Source organism: Callithrix jacchus, chromosome 8 (assembly GCF_049354715.1).
Source record: "Callithrix jacchus isolate 240 chromosome 8, calJac240_pri, whole genome shotgun sequence".
NCBI lineage: Eukaryota > Metazoa > Chordata > Mammalia > Primates > Cebidae > Callithrix > Callithrix jacchus.
The window spans coordinates 33115282-33135637 of record NC_133509.1 but is presented as its reverse complement, the minus strand read 5'-3'; the positions used below and the strand labels follow the sequence as shown (position 1 = coordinate 33135637).

General features: G+C 44.6%; 1 protein-coding gene across 4 annotated transcripts in view; it reads right to left on the bottom strand.

Moving 5' to 3' along the window:
* Positions 1-7496, bottom strand: part of SQOR (sulfide quinone oxidoreductase) — a 56605-nt gene extending 49109 nt beyond the window's left edge. For 2 of the 4 annotated variants that reach the window (XM_035259574.3, XM_009005382.4), the window contains exon 1: positions 7116-7176. The gene's annotated coding sequence lies outside the window, so the exon portion shown is untranslated. Of the gene's footprint in view, positions 1-7115; positions 7177-7342 lie in introns of those variants that run through there. The other 2 variants (XM_035259576.2, XM_054239609.2) reach the window with 2 other exon arrangements.
* Between the last annotated feature and the right edge of the window lie 12860 nt (positions 7497-20356).

Genomic DNA, 20356 nt, shown 5'->3' with positions numbered 1-20356 from the left:
TTGACTTTCTTCACAGAACTGGAAAAAACCACCATGAACTTCATATGGAACCAAAAGAGAGCCCGCATAGCCAAGTCAATTCTAAGCAAAAAGAACACAGCGGGGGGCATCACACTACCGGATTTCAAACTATACTACAAGGCTACAGTAATCAAAACAGCATGGTACTGGTACCAAAACAGAGATATAGACCAATGGAACAAAACAGAGGCACCGGAGGGAACACAACATACATACAACTATACAATCTTTGATAAACCTGACAAAAACAAGCAATGGGGCAAGGATTCCATTTTTAACAAATGGTGTTGGGAAAACTGGCTAGCCATGTGCAGAAAGCAGAAACTGGACCCCTTCCTGACACCTTACACTAAAATTAACTCCAGATGGATTAAAGACTTAAACATAAGACCTGGCACCATAAAAACCCTAGAAGAAAATCTAGGCAAAACTATCCAGGACATAGGAGTAGGCAAGGACTTCATGAAAAAAACACCAAAAGCATTGGCAACAAAAGCCAAAATAGACAAATGGGACCTAATGAAACTCCACAGCTTCTGCACGGCAAAAGAAACAGTCACTAGAGTGGATCGGCAACCAACAGAATGGGAAAAAATTTTCGCAGTCTACCCATCTGACAAAGGGCTGATATCCAGAATTTACAAACAACTCAAGCAGATTTACAGGAAAAAAACAAGCCCATTCAAAAGTGGGCAAAGGATATGAACAGACACTTTACGAAAGAAGACATATATGAGGCCAACAATCATATGAAAAAATGCTCATCGTCACTGGTCATCAGAGAGATGCAAATCAAAACCACATTGAGATACCATCTCACGCCAGTTAGAATGGCGATCATTAAAAAATCTGGAGACAACAGATGCTGGAGAGGATGTGGAGAAAAAGGAACACTTTTACACTGTTGGTGGGAGTGTAAATTAGTTCAAGCATTGTGGAAGACAGTGTGGTGATTCCTCAAGGCCTTAGAAATAGAAATTCCATTTGACCCAGCAATCCCATTACTGGGTATATATCCAAAAGACTATAAATCGTTCTACTATAAGGACACATGTACACGAATGTTTATTGCAGCACTGTTTACAATAGCAAAGACCTGGAATCAACCCAAATGCCCATTGATAATAGACTGGATTGGAAAAATGTGGCACATATACACCATGGAATATTATGCAGCAATCAGAAATGATGAGTTCGTGTCGTTTGTAGGGACATGGATGAATCTGGAAAACATCATCCTCAGCAAACTGACACAAGAACAGAAAATGAAACACCGCATATTCTCACTCATAGGTGGGTGATGAAAAATGAGAACACATGGACACAGAAAGGGGAGTACTAAACACTGGGGTCTATTGGGGGGAAAAGGGGAGGGCCAGTGGGAGGGGGAGGTGGGGAGGGGTAGCCTGGGGAGAAATGCCAAATGTGGGTGAAGGGGAGAAGAAAAGCAAAGCACACTGCCATGTGTGTACCTACGCAACTGTCTTGCATGCTCTGCTCATGTACCCCAAAACCTATAATCCAATAAAAAATTAAAAAAGAAAAAAAAAAAAAAAAAAAAAAAAAAGAGTTGCTAATGAGGACTGCAGTGAAACAGTGGCTCTCTTTGCTACTGAGAAATTTCCTACAAATTTCCCTAGCCTATGTTTATTTTATAGTCAGAGAAAGCATTTTAACAAGAGAACTGACAATTTCACCAAACCAATACAAATGCTAACCAGAAAACAAAAATTATATCTACATAAGGAAAATGCTTGCATTCAGGTTCCAGGAAAGAAAAAGAAAAAAATGTCAGTCAATTGGAATATTTCAACTGAAAAGAGTTTTGACTGAATTATATAGGGGGGAGAAAACAAAACAAAAAATATTCTTGTTTTTCTGCTTGCTATAGTTAGTGGGAGCCTGGTTCTCACATTCTAGTACATACATAAGCACCATTAGCTCCCCTTCAACGCTACTACTCACAGTTGGCCTCTGATCAGGTAAATTTCAGGTTTCCTTTCCTAGTCTGTATACACCTGTGTGTGCCGACCTGCAGACTGTAGGACACGACTCACTGGAGAAGGGAGCCTAATGTGCAATCAGTGTACTCCCAGTCGCACAACAGGGATCAACTTGTTTTTTTGTTTGTTAAATTACATTAAAATTGCTCATCAGCCTCAGGAGCATTGGGATTTCCACTCAGAGTCTCACATGCAAGCAGTTCACTGTAAACCGGGACTGGCCATTTCACTTAGGCATATCATTCCTTGGAATCCAGCATGTGCATAAACCATAATCAGAAAACACTCTAAATACAAGGTATACATCTGCTATTTGAACATAGTTGGAGAAACTCTAAACTCAATCCTTTAATTGTTAAGACAGAATGAGGTGTACACAGCTCATGAGGTGTGTCCAGCTAGGTGACACTGACTCGTTACTGGTGAAGCTTTGTCTGAGGGCAGATTAAGAGTCAAGAGACCCAGGGCCACAGTCCAGGGAGTGCTAGGCACAGCTCATCCTGACCCACTCTGGGCCATGCTTTCTTCATCAATGGAGTAAAGGATTAGGCTGGGTATCGTGAAAGGTCCCCTGCTTCTCGAACACTCTGCTAGCCTCTGAATGAGAAAAGGAAAAGGGAAGTTCACAAGCAGGCATCCGAATGGGGATATTTGTTCTAATAACTCCTTAGATTGATCAGAGATGTGAATTTTTGTGGCAAAGAATAACAAGGCTTTATAAGCAGGCCTGGAACATAATTCGAATGGAAACCATTCCATTAAATGAAAAAAACTTTCATTCCCAGAATGAAAGTTCTCTGAGGGCTGGGCTAGGGCCAAAAAGTGGAGATTCATTATGATCAGAAGGGAGTCATCCCCTGGTACTTAAGGAAGATCATCAACATCATCACTCATCACCCACCATGCATTATAAAATACTTACTAAGTACATGGCACAACAAGCTAACCTGGGTCACTTGTGAACATGCCAAGTTTTTCTTTTCCTAACAGTCAAAGTCATGAAGGTGAATATGACTTTAACAACCTCAAGCAGGATCCCAGGGACCACAGGGGATCCTGCAGGGGTGTCTGCAGTAGGAGAGTACAGGAGAGATTCTTCTGCATAAGTGAGGTAAGGGATCCTAAGGGCAAGTGATGGACATGTCGGGATCATGACTTAAAAGAGATGGTGCCTAGTCAAAGCCATTTTTTTTAACCAATTGTCCACTTGGTAGAACCAGTTCTATCAATTTGCTAGAGCTGCCATAACACAATACCATAGACTAGATGACGTCTAGAACAGAAATTTATTTTATCAAAGAACAGACATTTATTTTCTCAACATTCTGGAGATTAAAAGTCCAAGACCTTGGTGCTGATGAGATTGGTTTCTCCTGGGATCTCTCTCCCTGGTTTGCAAATGGCCACCTTCTCACTGTGCCTTTGCGTGGCCTTTTCTCTGTGCACACATGCTCCCAATGAGTCTTCTTCTTGTAAGGATACTATTTATATTGGATTAGGACCCCACCCACCCTAATGACCTAATTTAATTATCCTTTTTTTTTTTTTTTTTTTTTGAAACTTAGTCTTGCTCTGTTGCCCAGGCTGGAATGCAGTGATGTGATGATCTCCAGGCTCAATGCAACCTCCTCCTCTCAGGTTCCAGCAATTCTCATGCCTCCCAGCCCCCAAGGAGTTGGAATTACAGGTGTGCACCACTTCACCTAGCTAATTTTTTGAATTTTTAGTAAAGACAAGGTTTCTCTATGTTGGCCAGCCTGTTCTCGAACTCCCCACCTCAAGCAATCTGCTTGCCTCAGCCTCCCAAAGTGCTGAAATTACAGGCATGAGCCAACACAGCTAGTTAATTATTCTTTTATTGAGACAAGGTCTTGCTATGTTGCCCAGGCTAGCCTCGAACTTCTGAGCTCAAGCAGTTCTCCCACCTCAGCCTCCCAAGTAGCTTGGGCTACAGGTGCTCAAGGCACTATCTCCTAATATAGTCACATTCTAAGATACTGGGGGTTAGGGTTTTAACATATGAATTTGGTGGAGGTGGAGAGGGGGCCCAACTGAGTTCCTAACATCAGTATTTGCCCTCCCCAAAGTTATAGGCATAGATAGTCCCAGTGTGTTCTAAATTTCCTGGGGATTTTTTTGTTTGTTTGGTTTGGTTTGGTTTTTTCACAAAGTTCTCTACCTCCTGCCCCAATTTAGCACTTTCGCAACGTAAAGCACAGGGATGGTCGGCTAGATCTACTTTTAGATCTACTTTTCTTCATCATTATTACCATCCTCATCTGTGGGATTACACAGGTCTTGAAGGCTGGAATTAAGAAGCAACTAGTTGGCTTCAAGCCAGGTCCAGGCAGCTTTTCATAAACTACCCACACTGCTCCTATTCACTAGGTCTTCAGAGTCGCAGAGGAGTTATGTAGTGGATAATGGAGCAGAGAAAGGGGAAAAGAGAAGAAAAAAGTGCATCTACGCCCAGAAATGCCTTGTCATGAGTCTGTCTCCATTCTTTATAAGACATTTCCTGTATTACAACACATGGGATGAACAAACCTAGACACAAGCAACATGGAGGAGAAACTGTTCTGCAAAGGAATCTGGTTTCCTGTCAACATTCAGTTACATTTTCCCTGGCAGAACACCAGCCACACAGACACGCACACACAGACACGCACACACAGACACGCACACACAGACCCTGGGCCCTAACATTTCAAGCTTCCCCCTTTCAGATGTGTTTATATATTTGTTCATCCAGTTAAAAAAAAAAAGCCCCAGACTTAAAGTCATTTCCCAAACCACCAGCTGTCTCCTTAATGAATTTTGGTTTTGGATGTAGTCACAAGTAACCATTTCCAACCCACTTATTCATTCAGTAAATATTGAGAACCTCCCCAGGCTTGGGGATATAACAGCGAAGGCCATAAATGTGAGAGGGATACATATAAGTTCCTATAAATGATACCTACTTCAGCCGTCTATACCAGGTGCAGTGCTGGGTGTCCCAAATATTTGGTGTTATCTCCACTGTACAATGGAGAAGCCAAGGCTAAAAGAAGTTCAAAAGCAAGGTTAGGCCAGGCACGGTGGCTGCTTTGGGAAGACAGGAAGGGCAGAGATCACTTGAGGTCAGCAGTTCTAGACCAGCCTGGCCAACATGGTAAAACCCTATCTCTACCAAAAGATACAAAAATTAGCCAGGTGTGGTAGTGTGTGCCTGGTGTAATCCCAGCTACTAGGGAGGCTGAGGCAGGAGAATCGCTTGAACCCAGGAAGAGGTTGCAATGAGCAGAGATCGCCTCACTGTACTCCAGCTTAGGTGACAGAGCAAGACCATGTCTCGGCCAAGGTTACAATGGACCTTGGAAATGTCAATGGAAGGGTCAAGCCCAGAAGCCAAGTCACCTTACTTCCTGGTTGGTGCCCTTTCTACTATCAGGGGATCTTAACCTGAACTCAAGACCTTTGATGGAAACATTTTTTACATCTTTATTTTTACTGATATTTATTATTTACATCTTTTTATTTCTCTAGTATCTAATTCAAATTTAACATTTACTTCAGTTATGTATGTAGCCAACAAACCAAAGCAGTTAATATAACTTTGTTATTAAATACTGCATTCGTTTTTTAAAGGCACATATGTTACTATATCATAAATTCTTTTATAGCTGGGTGCAGTGGCTCACACCTGTAATTCCAGCACTTTGGGAGCCTGAGGCAGGCAGATCACTTTGGGAGCCTGAGGCAGGCAGATCACCTGAGGTTAGAAGTTCAAGACCAGCCTGAGATCAAGACAAACATGGAGAAACCGTGTCTCTACTAAAATTACAAAAAATTAGCTGGGTGTGCTGGTGCATGCCTGTAATCCCAGCTACTCAGGAGTCTGAGGCAGGAGACTCAAACTCCAGCCTGGGTGACAGAGCAAGACTCCATCTCAAAAAAAAAAAAAACCCTTAGTTATTATAAATTCTCTTAATGTTTTGACAAGTGTTTTGCAATTCGTTTTCTTTATAATACTCTTCCTTTTATTTTATAACTTTTAAAACGTATTGCTCTGGTAGGGCACGGTGATTCACTTGTGTAATCCCAGCACTTTGGGAAACCGAAGCATGTGAATCATTTGCGGCCAGAAGTTTGAGACCTGCCTGGGCAACAAAATGATACCCGTCTCTACTAAAAATATAAAAATTAGCCAGATGTAGTGACCTGTGCCTGTAGTCTCAGCTACTCAGGAGGCTGAGGCAGGAGAATCGCTTGAACCCCGGAGGCAGAGGTTGCAGTGAGCCAAGACTGTGCCACTGCACTCCAGCCTGGGTGACAGAGCAAGACTGTCTGAAAACAAACAAACAAAAAAGTATTGTTCTGAGAAAGAGTCTTTAGCCTTCCCAGAAATGCCAAAGGGGAGCACAGCACACAATGGACCAGAGTCCTGCATCATAGCAATGGGCAGCCCAGGCAAAGCCAGGGGCTCTGCTCAGTGTCTGAGCAAAAAGCCAGGTTGGAATTTTGATAAATAAAAGAGAGAGATGAAGAAGAAAGGAAATGAACCCAGATTCCACCATAAGATCCTTTTGCCCTTTCCACCAATTCCTGTTCAGCAGGTGCCCTAAATCCTTTCCCCTTCAGGTTTCAGCTGCAGCCGACCCCTCGAGCGCCCCTCTGTCCCACGTGCAGTGTCGGTGGATGACTGTGTCAATCCCCGGCCCCGGGACTCTGAGCACCCACTCCCTCTCGGGGAAGGTGCCGAGTGACAGCAACAAGTGGAAGGCGCCAGAAACATCCACACACCAACACCACCGATACTTCGGTTTAAGCGCCCCTCGCGGGGTGGCCTCTCAGCGGCCCTGAGGCTCTAACACTCCGAGAAGGAAGCAAGAGTCCCCCAAGACCCAGGTTCCAGACGAGGGCAGCAAGAGCTGCGGGTGTCCGGAGTTGGGGAAGGCAAGCTTGGGGCGCGGCACACCCGGTCTGCGGAGTCCCAGCTGCGGAAACCGAGTTGGGGCAACAAACAGCCTCAGTGGTGTTCGCTGTCCCTGCCCAGCAGTCTCCCTCCCCTGGCCTAGGGCCGGAGATCGGCCGCCGGATGCCTCTTACCCTGGCGTGAGCGGAGCCTTCGGTCACTGCGCTGGCGCAGCAAAACCAGCCGCTCCCTTCTGGGTCTCAAGGCCTGAACCCGGGCTCCGCCCGCCCTCACGCCCTCCCGGCCCTTCGTGCGGAGGCTGGAGGCGGGGAAAACGAGGCTCCCCCCAGGAAAGGTCCTGAAAGTTCCCGCTGGGCCCCGCCCGGCACCGCAGCCCAGGCACCATGGTCACTGCACACACCAGGGATTTGAGCGCTCACGGGGCACAGAACCAGGAACAAGGGGCCAGCCGACCTGGGGCGCTGTTCCCGGGCCAGACTTGCCCCTTGCGCGCCCTGAAGGGCGGACCGGCATGCTCGTGCGCCTGGCGGAGGGCACTAAGCCACCTGACGCTCCCGCCCCTCGGTGCCAACAGCGTTTTGTAATCCAGGCAGGCAAAGGCGGGGCGGGGTGCAGAGAGGTCCTGGCAGTTCCCACTGGGTCCTCCAGTGTGCCCTGGGCTTCTCACCATGTTCCCACGGCTGCCCAGAAACACGGACATTCCCGCGCTCATTTCACAAATAAGGCGACCGAGGTTCAAACTTGGTGTGCGCTGGAGCCCTTGCCTCAAAACGCGCAGGCTGGGGTAAGCTGGCTTCCAGTCACTGGCCTCCACATATTCAAGAGGGGACATTTTCAATTGACGCCTCTTTCTAGGTGGATGTGAAGTGTCAGTGAGTCGTTCTCCAGCGTACCAGATTCAGTAACTTTTTTTACAATAACAGGGTGTCCCAAAAATCTTAAAACTTGAGAAATGCAAGTTCTAGAAGTTTTTAAAAAACAAAACAAAACAAAAATTTTTTTTAAAAAGCCTTGAAAGTTTATTTGCATTTCTTTTACATTTATTTAGTTTTATGAATTTTGAAAATTATATATAGAGAGAGAGAGTCTCACTGTGTCGCCGAGGCTGGAGTGCAGTGAGTAGAGCAATCTCGGCTCACTGCAACCTCTGCCTCCAGGTTCAACCAATTCTCGTGCCTCAGCCTCCTGAGTAGCTGGGACTACAGGTGTGCTCCACCATGCCTGGATAATTTTATATGTTTCAGTAGAGATGGGGTTTCACACCATGTTGGCCAAGCTGGTCTCAAACTCCTGGCTTCAAGCAATCTGCCCTTCTGGGCTTCCCAAAGTGCTGGGATTATAGGCCTGAGCCACTGTGCCCGGCCTTGCTTAATTACTTTTTAAATTTTTTTCAATTGACCACTTTCTATCTTTAATCAAAGGGACTGACTGTATCTATGGCAAAATCTTTAATCAAAGGGACTGACTGTATCTATGGCAAAATCATCATGAACAATATAATTACAAATGCAGACTGTAGACGTTTACTGGCAACTCAATTCCATCTGCAATTGCTTCTGTGACATGATTTTATTTTCTTTTTCTTTCTTTTTTTTTTGAGATGGAATCTCGCTCTGTCACCCAGACTGGAGTGCAGTGGCACAATCTCAGCTCACTGCAACCTCCGCCTCCTGGATTCAAGTGATTCTCCTGCCTCAACCTCCCAAGTAGTTGGAACTATAGGGGTACACCACCACCCCTGGCTAATTTTTGTATTTTTAGTAGAGACAAGGTTTCACCACGTTGCCCAAGCTGGTCTTGAACTCCCGGCCTCAAGTGATTTGCCCACCTTGGCCTCCCAAAGTGCTGGGATTATAGGTATGAGCGCCCCATCAACATGATTTTCTGAAATGGCAAATAACTCTGGTAAAGCAGCTCTGAACAAAATAAAGTATACTCTTTTCTTTCTTTATTCCAACAGAATCCATTCCTGGAAACTTTTGTGTATTAAAACCATGCAAAATGCCTAATGTTTATCTGAACTAGAACCTAAATAACTTTACCAAAAAAATGTTTTTTGCATTTTTGAATGTTGACACAAGGGACAGGACACCAGAGATTGTGCAGAACTCTAGACAGTTAATTGGGTTTTTTGTTTGTCGTTCTGTTGTTTTTATAATTGAGACCAGGTCTCACTCTGCCACCCAGATTGGAGTGCAATGGTGCAATCACTGCTCACTGCAGCCTCGAACTCTGGAGGTCAAGCAGTCCTCCTACCTCAGCCTCCCAAGTAATTGAGACCACAGGCATGTACCAACTTGCCTTTTTTCTAAATGTATTTATTTTTTGTAGAGAAGGTATCTCATTATGTTGCCCAGGCTGGTCTTGAACTCCTGGGCTCAAGCCATCCTCCCACCTCAGCCTCTCAAAGTGCTGGGATTACAGAAGTGGGCCACCATGTGTGGCCAGGACTGTTTATTGTTATATGGCACTGTTCACATACCATGGCAGGTTGGCATTCTTGGTTCTCACTCTCTAAATGTCAATAGATTCTGCCCCAAATTTATGACAAGTATAAAGCCCCCTCCTATAGTTCCAAAATGCTTCACCTCACCTCCCACACCCATCACCCTTCACATCCAAGTCAAGAAACCCCGGTTTAAATGGGAAGGATGCAGGCAGGGAGGAATCACAGGAGACGTGCTGTTTGCTGGGTGGTTTGAGCTTGGTGGCTGTGGAATCGATTCAGAGCTAAGAAACATGTCCTGACCATATCCCACATGCTGAGAGCCTCCAGTGTATTTATTCTACTATTTCACCCAAGAGCCCTCCTTCCAATACAAAAGAGAACATTTCAAAGGAGAGCAGAAGTTGTAACTTGCCCATCAGACGAGGAAGGGGACTGAGAGTTGACTCACTTACTCATGTAGTCATTCTTTCATCTCATGGATATTCTCTGAGTCCTTGCCTTTTGTGTCCAGCAAGCCCTGTGCCTGCTGTCATGGTATACACTGTCAAAAACAATCAGACTTGATTCCTACCCATGTGAAGTTTGCAGAGGAATAAAAGTGTACTTGGGGATATGGGAAACTGAAAGAAAGATCATTAAAGGGTGGAAAGAGGAAGTGATAGGAAGGGCTGGCACCAAGCAGAACACACCCCAATTCAAGAATATCTGGGAGAAGGAAAACAAATCCAAACCGGGGCTCTGGGAAGATTTGCAGGCACATAGGCAGGAAGGGTTGGTGATAGGAATGAGTGGAAATAGAGAATGGAACAGAGAAAGGGATCCTTATTGCAAGAAAGGGAACGCTCAGGAGGAAGATCAGGGCAAAGAGGCTGATCCTCATCTACTGTCTTTTCTGCATGATCGCCCTCATCCCTTGCCTGCAGCAAATACTTCCTGGGTGAGTAGCTAGAGACACAGCTCATACCCTAGCCTCCCCAGCAAACCCTCGCTAGCTGGGACAGTAACCCAGCCAAAGCTTCACAGCTACATTGACACCTGTGGGGAGCTGGGCATGAGTTTCTGCTATGCACCAGGGAGCAAGCATCACATGGTGTTTTATCCTGCCAAATCACAAGGCAGTCTCAGTACCAGACAGGTAGATGAACAGGGTGGATTAGTCTGTTTTCACACTGCTGATAAAGACATACCCAAGACCGGGAAGGAAAAGAGATTTAATTGGACTTACAGTTTCACATGGCTGGGAAGGCCTCAGAAACGTGGCAGGAGGCGAAAGGCACTTCTTACACGGTGGCAGCAAGAGAAAATGTGGAAGAAGCAAAAGCAAAAACCCCTGACAAACCCATCAGACCTCATGAGACTAACTCACTATCACTATAATTCAATTACTTCACCCTGAGACCCTCCCACAACACGTGGGAATTCTGGGAGATACAACTCAAGTTGATATTTGGATGGGGACCCAGCCAAGCCATATCACAGGGTAATACTTGTGTCTTATGCCTGGCTTTTAAAACACGCCCCGACACACCCAAAATGTGCTGTTTTCCTCACAGCTTATCAAATAATTAAAACTGCTGTCTGTCTACAGGGTAGCTGGAGTTTCCTCATCTTTGTCACTGAAGTTAAAGTTGTTGTTTTTTTCCCAGAGAAGAAGCACTAATGTATATGGAGGTTCCATCTCAATCAGCATTCATGGATGCAAGAAAGAAACCAGCTCTGGATCTCTTAAGTAGTAAAGGGTCTCAGGGATTCATAGAACCATCAAAATTACAGTCCCAAGATCACCACAGTTGATCCCAGGACCACAATTAGTACTTACCTTCTCCCTCTTCCACTATTCATTCTAAATCCCCTTTACTCTCAGCTCTCGCCTTGGCTGGTCTTGGTGGCTTACCTGGTGGTGTAACCCAAACCTTTATTCCTGAGGGGTCAGAACTCACAATAACTATACTATTCTAAGGCTGGGGTTGCCGCATCTGTCTATTCACAGTTATAATGGGGCTAGGGTGTATAGGAGGTGCCAAACCTGAGTTCCACACATATTCCTCCTTGGTTTATCTTGTAAATAAACTTACCTTCCCCTAATGATCAGTTCATTGCTCTTGCTAGTATACCAATTCCTCTCTTGCCTGCTGGTGCCTGAACACAAAAAGTACAAAGTGCTCTGTCAGCAGTCACAAATTATAGTTCAGTGGGACCTTTATTATATTCCTGGCAAGAGTGTGTTCCCTTTGAGAATCAGGACCTCCAGTCATGCAGAGCCTAGAATTGCAGAGAATGAAAGCAGAAAATCCCCCAGTGGATCATTGGGGAATGGTAGTACGTGGGCCACTGGAAATAATGGTAAGTGGGGCCATCCGTCTCCTTCCATCCCTTAGTTTCCTGACCCTTGTATAATAGCTAATTATATAGCTAACTATTCCTGACCCTTGTATAATAGCTATTATTTCCCATGCACCTCAGGCACATTGTTGATTTGTGGTGAAATAACTCCACTGGTTTCTAGGGCCAAAAGTTCAATACAGATATAATGAGTATGCCTGAGGTTGGCAAAAAATGCTGGACAGGCAATGCTACGAGCGGCAACTGTCAGAAAACACAAATATGAACAAATGATGGAAATGCTAATGATTTTCTGCTCATATCACAAAACGTTGGGAATCCACAAGAATATTTTCCTCTTGTATTGAAGAAAATTGTGATTAAAAGTATTTTCCTCCAATTTTCAGAATCAAAAGCATTTTAGAAGGTTATTAAGGCTACCACGGGTGCTCTAGATCTCCAGCAACCCCATCACTTTGTGGGTGGATTCAGTCTACTATAAACAGCTTCAATAACATTGCGCTTGCCAGCAAGACCTCCCCCAGGAGGCAAATTTGGGATATTTTCTGCAGACAAGATGTGCACAACATGGGCAAGATCAGGCATTCCTTCCTCACCAGACTTCTCTATAATCTCTTCAACCCGTGATTCCAAGTGCTTATCCAACTCTGAATCTTTTTTCACTGCTTCATCTGAGACTTTGGGAGCATCTGAAAAGCAAACTAGTACAATACTCATGTTATCTCGACTTCCCTTATGTAAACAAGTGTCCACTACCCAATTGCGCACATTTTCCAGGTCATCAGATACCTCAAGCCTAGATTTAACAAATTCACAGAGCTCCTCATAGCACCCTATAGAGGTCACTGACGTAATTAATGTACCATGTCCTGAAAGATGGCACTTCATTCTTTCACATCTTTTCTCAGAGCTGGCATTTCAGTTGTAACTTCAGACCATCTCAACAATCTATAAGGCCAGTTACTTCTGGGTGGTGCAGTTCATATCACAACCAGAGAATCCCAAGGTCATGACCTGCTCACACACCTCCTTCACTTGACGTAGATTCCCTGGTTGGATGCTCTGCAATGTAAGATTCCACACCTGTGGATCAAGCATTCCTTAAGCTTCCAGTTAGAAGTGCTGGCTGACGCTCTGTGGGCAGAAAAACCTCTAACAATATTAATTTACACTTTGCCTTAGAGCCATATTACCTATCCCACCTCCTATTATAAGACAGTCTGAGAGATCTGGACCTCTTAAACATCCAAGAACATATCACATTGATCCATTACAGTGAGATGACATCAAACTGATTAGACAGGAGCCAGAGAGGCTAGTAGGCTGGAGGCCTTGATAAGATGCATGCATTTCAGAGGGTAGGAGATAAACCCTGTGAAGAGTCCAGAACAGGCCATTTCAGTAAGATTTTTAGAGGTCCGGTGGTTGGAAGTATTCTGGAATAGGCTATTCTAAAGTAAAAAGCAAATTGATGTATCTTCTAGCCCTGTTTAAAAGAAGGAAGGCAGTGCCTTGTAGGCCTCTTTGTGTTCTGGAGACAACATACTCCACCCCTGGGGGATATTTTTCTGGCCCATAAACTGGGTGACATAGAAAGCTGTTGGCTTGAGTGGGGCTAGAACAGGAAAGGGTGTTGCAGCAGGTCCAAGCCACAGTGCAGTCAGTTCTACCAGCTGACTCCCATGGTGTTGGAGGTGTGAGTGGTGGGAAAAGATGCAGTATGACCACTGAATGGATCTGCAGGCCTCCTGGGCCCACTGTAAACTGGACTTTATCCAGCACCCCATTTTTTAGCTGGTCCTCATTAACCCTGCTCTAACATCAGGGCCATGATGCTTCTTTGGATCTCTCAGTATCAGTGCAGCTCAGACCCTTTGTCCAGTAACTTTTTGGTGTGTACGGGGAAAGAGTCTCACTCTGTCACCAAGGCTGGAATGCAGTGGCGCAATCTTGGCTTATTGCAACCTTTGCCTCCTGGGTTCAAGTGATTCTCCTGCCTCAGCCTCCCAAGTAGCTGGGATTACAGGCACCTACCACCATGACCAGCTAATTTTTATATTTTAGTAGAGATGAGATTTTGCCATGTTGGCTAGGCTGGTCTTGAACTCCTGACCTCAAGTGATCAGCCAACCTCAGCATCCCAAAGTGCCAGAATTACAGGCCTGAGCCATCACACCCAGCCTGTCCAATCATTTTATAAATGTCTGATTATTCCCCCTTTATTGTATAGTCACCCAAGAAAATGGCCCTAAGTCCCTTTGAGGAGACCAGGGGAATCAGCACAGTACATGTTTGCCATCGGGTTGCAGGTTCTTCCTCCAGCCACCTCTCTAGTCCATGGGTCCAGATCTAAAAAGTAACTCAAGTCTGGGAACAGGACTTTTTATTGAAATGACTCCTTCAACCACTTGCTCTTCCAATTTGCTTAAAAAAAAAAAAAAGGTCAGAGATCAGCACATGATGGCTCAGGAGCCATTGATGGCCCTATCTAGTCAATCATTTGTTTTTTATAGACAAAGGTTTGTTAAAACACGGGATACTCATTTGCTTACAGATCGTCTATGGTTGTATTTGTGCTACAACAGCTGAGCTGAGCAGTTGCCACAAACGGCATGTTACTTGCAGTGTCTAAAATATTTAGCCCTTTACCTGAACAGCTTTTTGACCCCGTTATGATGCTAATAGCATCTTTGTTGACTGTCTGCCTATTTTGCTCCTAAGTGCAAAATAGACACCATCTTCCATTAACCATTTCCACAACCCCCTGCTAGTAAAGCCCAGTGATTGCCCCTCAAACCCTGACTTTGGGGTAAGGTAATTAAAACCTCCTGGCTCCTGCCAGAGAAGTGCCACCTCCTGGCCCCCATCATGCCCACAGAGACTGACAAGCTTAGATTGTAACTGCCACTCCTACCATCAACCCGGCCTGCAGAACTTCTTAGTGACGTTGGTGCCTTTCTCATCAGTGCATTTTGATGGCTGAGAGCATGGTGTATCCTGTGTGCCTTCTCATAGGACATATTCTCTGGTGGATCTTTTGGCCGTATGTATTTTTTAATTTTGAAATAAACATAATATCTTATTACAGAAATAGAGACAGGGTTTCACCATGTTGCCCAGGCTGGTCTAGAACTCCTGAGCTCAGTCTGCCAGCTGAGGACTCTCAAAGTGCTGGGATTATAGGACTAAGCCACTGCTCCTGGCCTGGCCTTATATAATATAGCCCTTCCAACACATCCACTTCCTTCAGCCTCTTTATTCTTATCTGTGTTATCTGCCTGAGTGAAGAAAAAAAGAAAGACTGGGGAAAAGTATTAAACTACCAAGCAGAGCTTCACCAAAGCTAACAGGGAGTCCTTGAACCAGTCAGAGAAGTCCCATGTCTTCCAGGAATGGACCTGTCTTAGTATCCGTGCCAGCCTTAACTGTTTGCTAGGAGCAGCCTGTAGGAAGCATGCCTGGGTGCAAATGCAGATAGGTCTCAGAGTACAGAGCTGGAGCCCTTAGGCCATTCTGCTCCCTGTGACTGGAGGTGTGAGGCATATCCTCATGGCCACCATAGGAGCCAGAACAAAGACCAGGATGGGTGTAACACAGCCTGACTTAAATTCCAGTCTGTGTCTTTTTTTTTTTTTTGAGACGGTGTTTTGTTCTTGTTACCCAAGCTGGAGTGCAATGGCACAATCTCGGCTCACCGCAACCTCCACCTCCTGGTTTCAGGCAATTCTCCTGCCTCAGCCTCCTAAGTAGCTGGGATTACAGGCACGCGCCACCATGCCCAGCTAGTTTTTTGTATTTTTAGTAGAGACAAGGTTTCACCATGTTGACCAGGATGGTCTCGATCTCTTGACCTCATGATCCACCGCCTCAGCCTCCCAAAGTGCTGGGATTACAGGCTTGAGCATCCGCGCCCGGGCCAGTCTGCATCTTTAATAACAGGTCTGACTTGTAAGTATAGCACAAGCTGCTGCTCAGGATGACATTGCTTTCAGGAGGAGTGACTTTTGAGTCAATACAATAAGAGGGCTCCCAGGTAGACCACATGGGGACAAAGTGACTCCTGTGTGCCTCACCTCCTTTCTCCTTGCTATTATATTTGCAATCCAAACAGGAAAGAAGTACTTGTTCTGACTCAGAAGCAGTCTACTCCCTGCTCCTCCATTCTGAGAGGGTGAATGTACTGACCTCAGGATTCCTTGCTTGACGCCTAGGCTGTGAGGTGGTTACAAACCAAAAACGTGTCTGCAATGACTGCATTTGCCTGGAAGCTGCAACTGCAGCAAGAGCCATTGATGTCACAGTACATTAACGCCAGGAGAGTCTTATGGATCACCTCCTGTCTTCACATTTATCCCTAAGGGAAACTTTCTCCAGTGAGAAAAATTTGGCTTCTAGTACTAGCTATGCTCTTTCTCCAAAGCTATAAAGGTACAAAAGAGCTAGAGCTGAGTGGTAAGCTACAGACCCAGAAATGCAGGCCCAGGAAGGCAGCATCAAAGATAGCTTTCCCCAGATGGTGGTGGAGATGAAATGTCTCAAAAAAGCCCTGCCTTAACAGAAATGTCCTAACCATCTTGGAGTCGTTAATTTCCCCTAGCAGCTTTGTCTTCCCTCGATCAGGATCATTGCCATCTCAAGGAGAGGCTCCTGAGCCAAATCTCATCTAGTTCCAGTCTCACTGTTGGTTGTTTCTATCCCTAGAGGTGTGGAGTTTTAGAGTCTGTCTAGAATTAAAGCAACCTTGCAGGAAAATAACAGTTCTGTTCATCCTCACCGCTAGGCTCTCTCCTAACAGAGAAACTCATGCCTCCTCCACTTCTTTTCTTCCAATATCATCAGACTGGATAAAGAAAATTGGCAGATAAATTGGTGTTGCCCCATAATTTCCCATCATGGGTACAGTTTTATCAAGATATTTAAAGTTAAATTCCTCAGGTCAATTCTCTCTCTACTTCTAGGGTCTCCCACTTAAGAAAATTCAGTAGCTTTGGGTTTTTCCAAAAATCAAATCCCAGCCCCACCACTTAAACCTGTGTGATCCTGAGCTGTTATCAGACCCAATATGTCTCAGCTTTCTCACGTGTAAAATGGCAATAACAATAGCTACCTCCTAAGGCTCCTGTTATGAGATAACATGTATAAAGCAACTGAAATATAATAGATGCTCAACAGAGCTGGGGCTCTGAATTCTAGGTTTGGGAAGCAGCTGAAGTAGATCTGGTATTAGAAATTCAGCCAAATATGAGAATAAGGAAAGAAACTGGACAAAATAAGGAAAACACCCAGCAAGCAAAGAAAACAGGTGTGTGACTAAGCAAGATTACATCTCTGTGCTGGTCATTGATATCTCTGTCCTTGAATTCCTGGATTAGCAGACATGGAAATACATAAACTCCTATGTAGGATCCTCATTATTAAATAATGTACATTAAAACATTTTGAAAAATATAACTTACTGGCCGGGCATGGTGGCTCACACCTGTAATCCCAGCACTTTTGGAGGCTGAGGCGGGTGGATCACGAGGTCAAGAGATCGAGACCATCCTGGTCAACAAGGTGAAACCCCATCTCTACTAAAAATACAAAAATTAACTGGGCATGGTGGTGCGTGCCTCCCAGCTACTTGGGAGGCTGAGGCAGAAAAATTGCTTGAACCCAGGAAGTGGAGGTTGCAGTGAGCCGGGATCCTGCCATTGTACTCCAGTCTGGGTAACAACAGTGAAACTCTGTCTCAAAAAAAAAAAAAAAAGAAAGAAAAATATAACTTACTAGAATAACCTAAAAGACAGTGATAAGCTTATAGTTGCAATAAATAGAGATTTTTAAGGGACAGGAGGATGGGATTGTAAAAATGTTTGTGAAAATGTGGAGAACAAGAACCTTAGCCTAGTAATCAAACCCCATGGAACCCAAGAAAAGTCTAGCACTCAAGTCCCACAGAGCTCATACAGGCAAATTGGCTCAGAATTCAAGGCGTTTTGAGGAAACCGATTACTTTGGCCGCTTTCAGAAGCAGAAGTTCATGGACCGCCACTCATCTCCACTTAATACTCAGCCACTCTCTGTGAGTACCTGTGTGCCCTCTCACTTATTTAATTACTAAAGGGCTGACTTTCTCTATTCTAGTGCATATGCCCAAGACAGTAATTGACTAAGCCATTGAGATTTCCTGCAGTCTCCGTCCAGGCCGAGTTTCTCCTGCCAGGCCAATTCATCACTGACCAGCCCATGGGTTGCCTACTCTTGGCCAGGTATCCACCCCATCTCCAACCAACTAAGGCCTGACATCGTAGGCTCAGATGAATAAAAGCATGGAAAAACATGGGATCCCAGCAAGATCTTTGGACTGGGAATGTTTTTCTTAAATGGGGATTCTGAGCATAGTTGTTAAAAGATGACAGATTAATTGGTCATTAATTGATCAAAACTTCAAGACTAATATCAAACTAGAAGACTCAAAAAGTTAGAAAATATATTAAATCCTATAAAATGTTTCAGAAAGATTGCTTTCAAGTATCTCACTGTTTAAACAAAGAAATCCTAACTTGCCTAAAAAGCTATAGTTAAAAAGGCTTAGGCCAGCTGGGCACGGTGGCGGCCAGCTGGGCACGGTGGCTCCCATCTGTAATCCGAGCACTTTGGGAGGCAGAGGCTGGCAGACCACATGAGGCCAGGAGTTTGAGACCAGCCTGGCCAACATGGCAAAACCCCAACCCTACTGAAAATACAAAAACTTAGCTGGGCATGGTGGTGGGTACCTGTAGTCACCAGTTTGGGAGATGCTTGGGAGGCTGAGGCACAAGAATCTCTTGAACCCAGAAGACAGAGGTTACAGTGAGCCGAGATCACACCACTGCACTGTAGTGTGGGCAACAGAGCAAGACTGTCTCAAAAAAGAAAAAGGCCTAGGCCGGCTTAACTTCATCAAACCAATTGAGACATTACTAGAGTATGTAGAACTAGGGGAACAATACCACAAGATGGCAGCATTATCCTTTTTGTGTTTTGTCCAGTTAAAAAGTCTGAGCGCAGGATTATCTGTTGAACCTGCTCTCAATCTGCCTATCTCTTTTCCTGAGACTTAAGAGACCTGAGCAGCCCCTAGTTGATGGAGAAGATATAAATCTAAACAGACATGACATCTATTTTTGTATACTCCAGTTCACTCATTGTGTCTGAGCTCATTTAATTTCTAAAATCTCTGGACCTGTTATCATTATTTTTTAGTCTAATTAAATACATAATTAGGCATGGAAGCAGTGGCTTGTATTATCCAAGGATTACAGGTTCCTTAGCCATCTCTGAATTGCAGAAATTCAACTTTTTAATTGTAATATTCCTTATTTGGCATTTATAATTAAGAAATATCTTTACTGTTGTGTTAGGAAAACTCCCTCCTGGAACAATAATTGCCTCCATAAGCGGAGGGCAAGCTCAGACCAAAGAAAGAGGCAGACCACTCCAGGTTGATAGCCAAAAACGTATTCAGGGGAAACTTACCTAGTAGACAGTCTTGGGCAGTAGCAAGACAAGGTACATCGCAGGGCTTGCAAGATACACCTAACCTTTTATACCATAAAAAGAGAAAGTGGGCAGAAAGTCCCTGATGACATGTTAAGCCATCTGGTTGCTTTCTTAAGCTCCTCTAGTTACCTTCTATTTACCTCCTACTTACAGGGGTTGTTTGGGTTACCTACAATCAACATTCCTAAGCATGCTGGGCAGAGGGTGGGACTGCAGGGAATGGGGTAGGGAGAAGATTCCAGGCAGCAGTTCACTGCTTCCTACAACTCCCTTCAGTCACATACCCAGAACGCATGTTTTTACACGAATTTGTGTTTACACAAATACACAACTAATACTGTTAAGTGTTGAGGCAATGTATTATGAAAGTACTATGGAAACACAGAAACATAAATTCTTTGGGTGGCAGTGAGAAAAACCATAAAGAAGTGCCATTTGACTTGCAAAGAATGAACACCTATCCAACAGGCAGACGTTATAGGCAGTGGAAACCTAATGAGAAAAATAGATGTGCAGAAGGTGGCAAAATAAGTAGTCCCCCAATGTAGACATGTGACTTCAAGGTACTAAGATATAATAGTCATCATTTGGGCTCTATTTTGTTAATAAGGGCTTTTATATAGCTATCATGAAACTTTACATCCTTATGAAGCTACAAGCTCTTAGTATCCTAACCTCACAGTTTTAGAAACTTAGGCATACAGAATTTAAGCAATTTGTCTAAGGCCCCAAATCAAGCAGGAACATGAACTAAAGCAGTCTGACTTTATTGACTTATTTAGAGACAGGACCATGCTCTATCGCCCAGGCTGGAGTGTAGTGGTGGGATCATGGTGCACTGCCTTGACCTCCTGGATTCAAGTGATCCTCCCACCTCAGCCTCCCAAGTAGCTGGGACTACAGGCATGTGCCACCACACCTGTCTGATTCCTTTTCTTTTTTGGTAGAAATGGGGTTTTACTATGTTGCCCAGGCTGGTCTCAAACTCCTGAGCTCAAGTGCTCCTCCTGCTTGAGCTTCCCAAAGTGATGGTTTTACAGGTGTGAGTCATCACACCTGGCTTCAATCTGACTTGAGTCCATAATCCTAGCCACTATA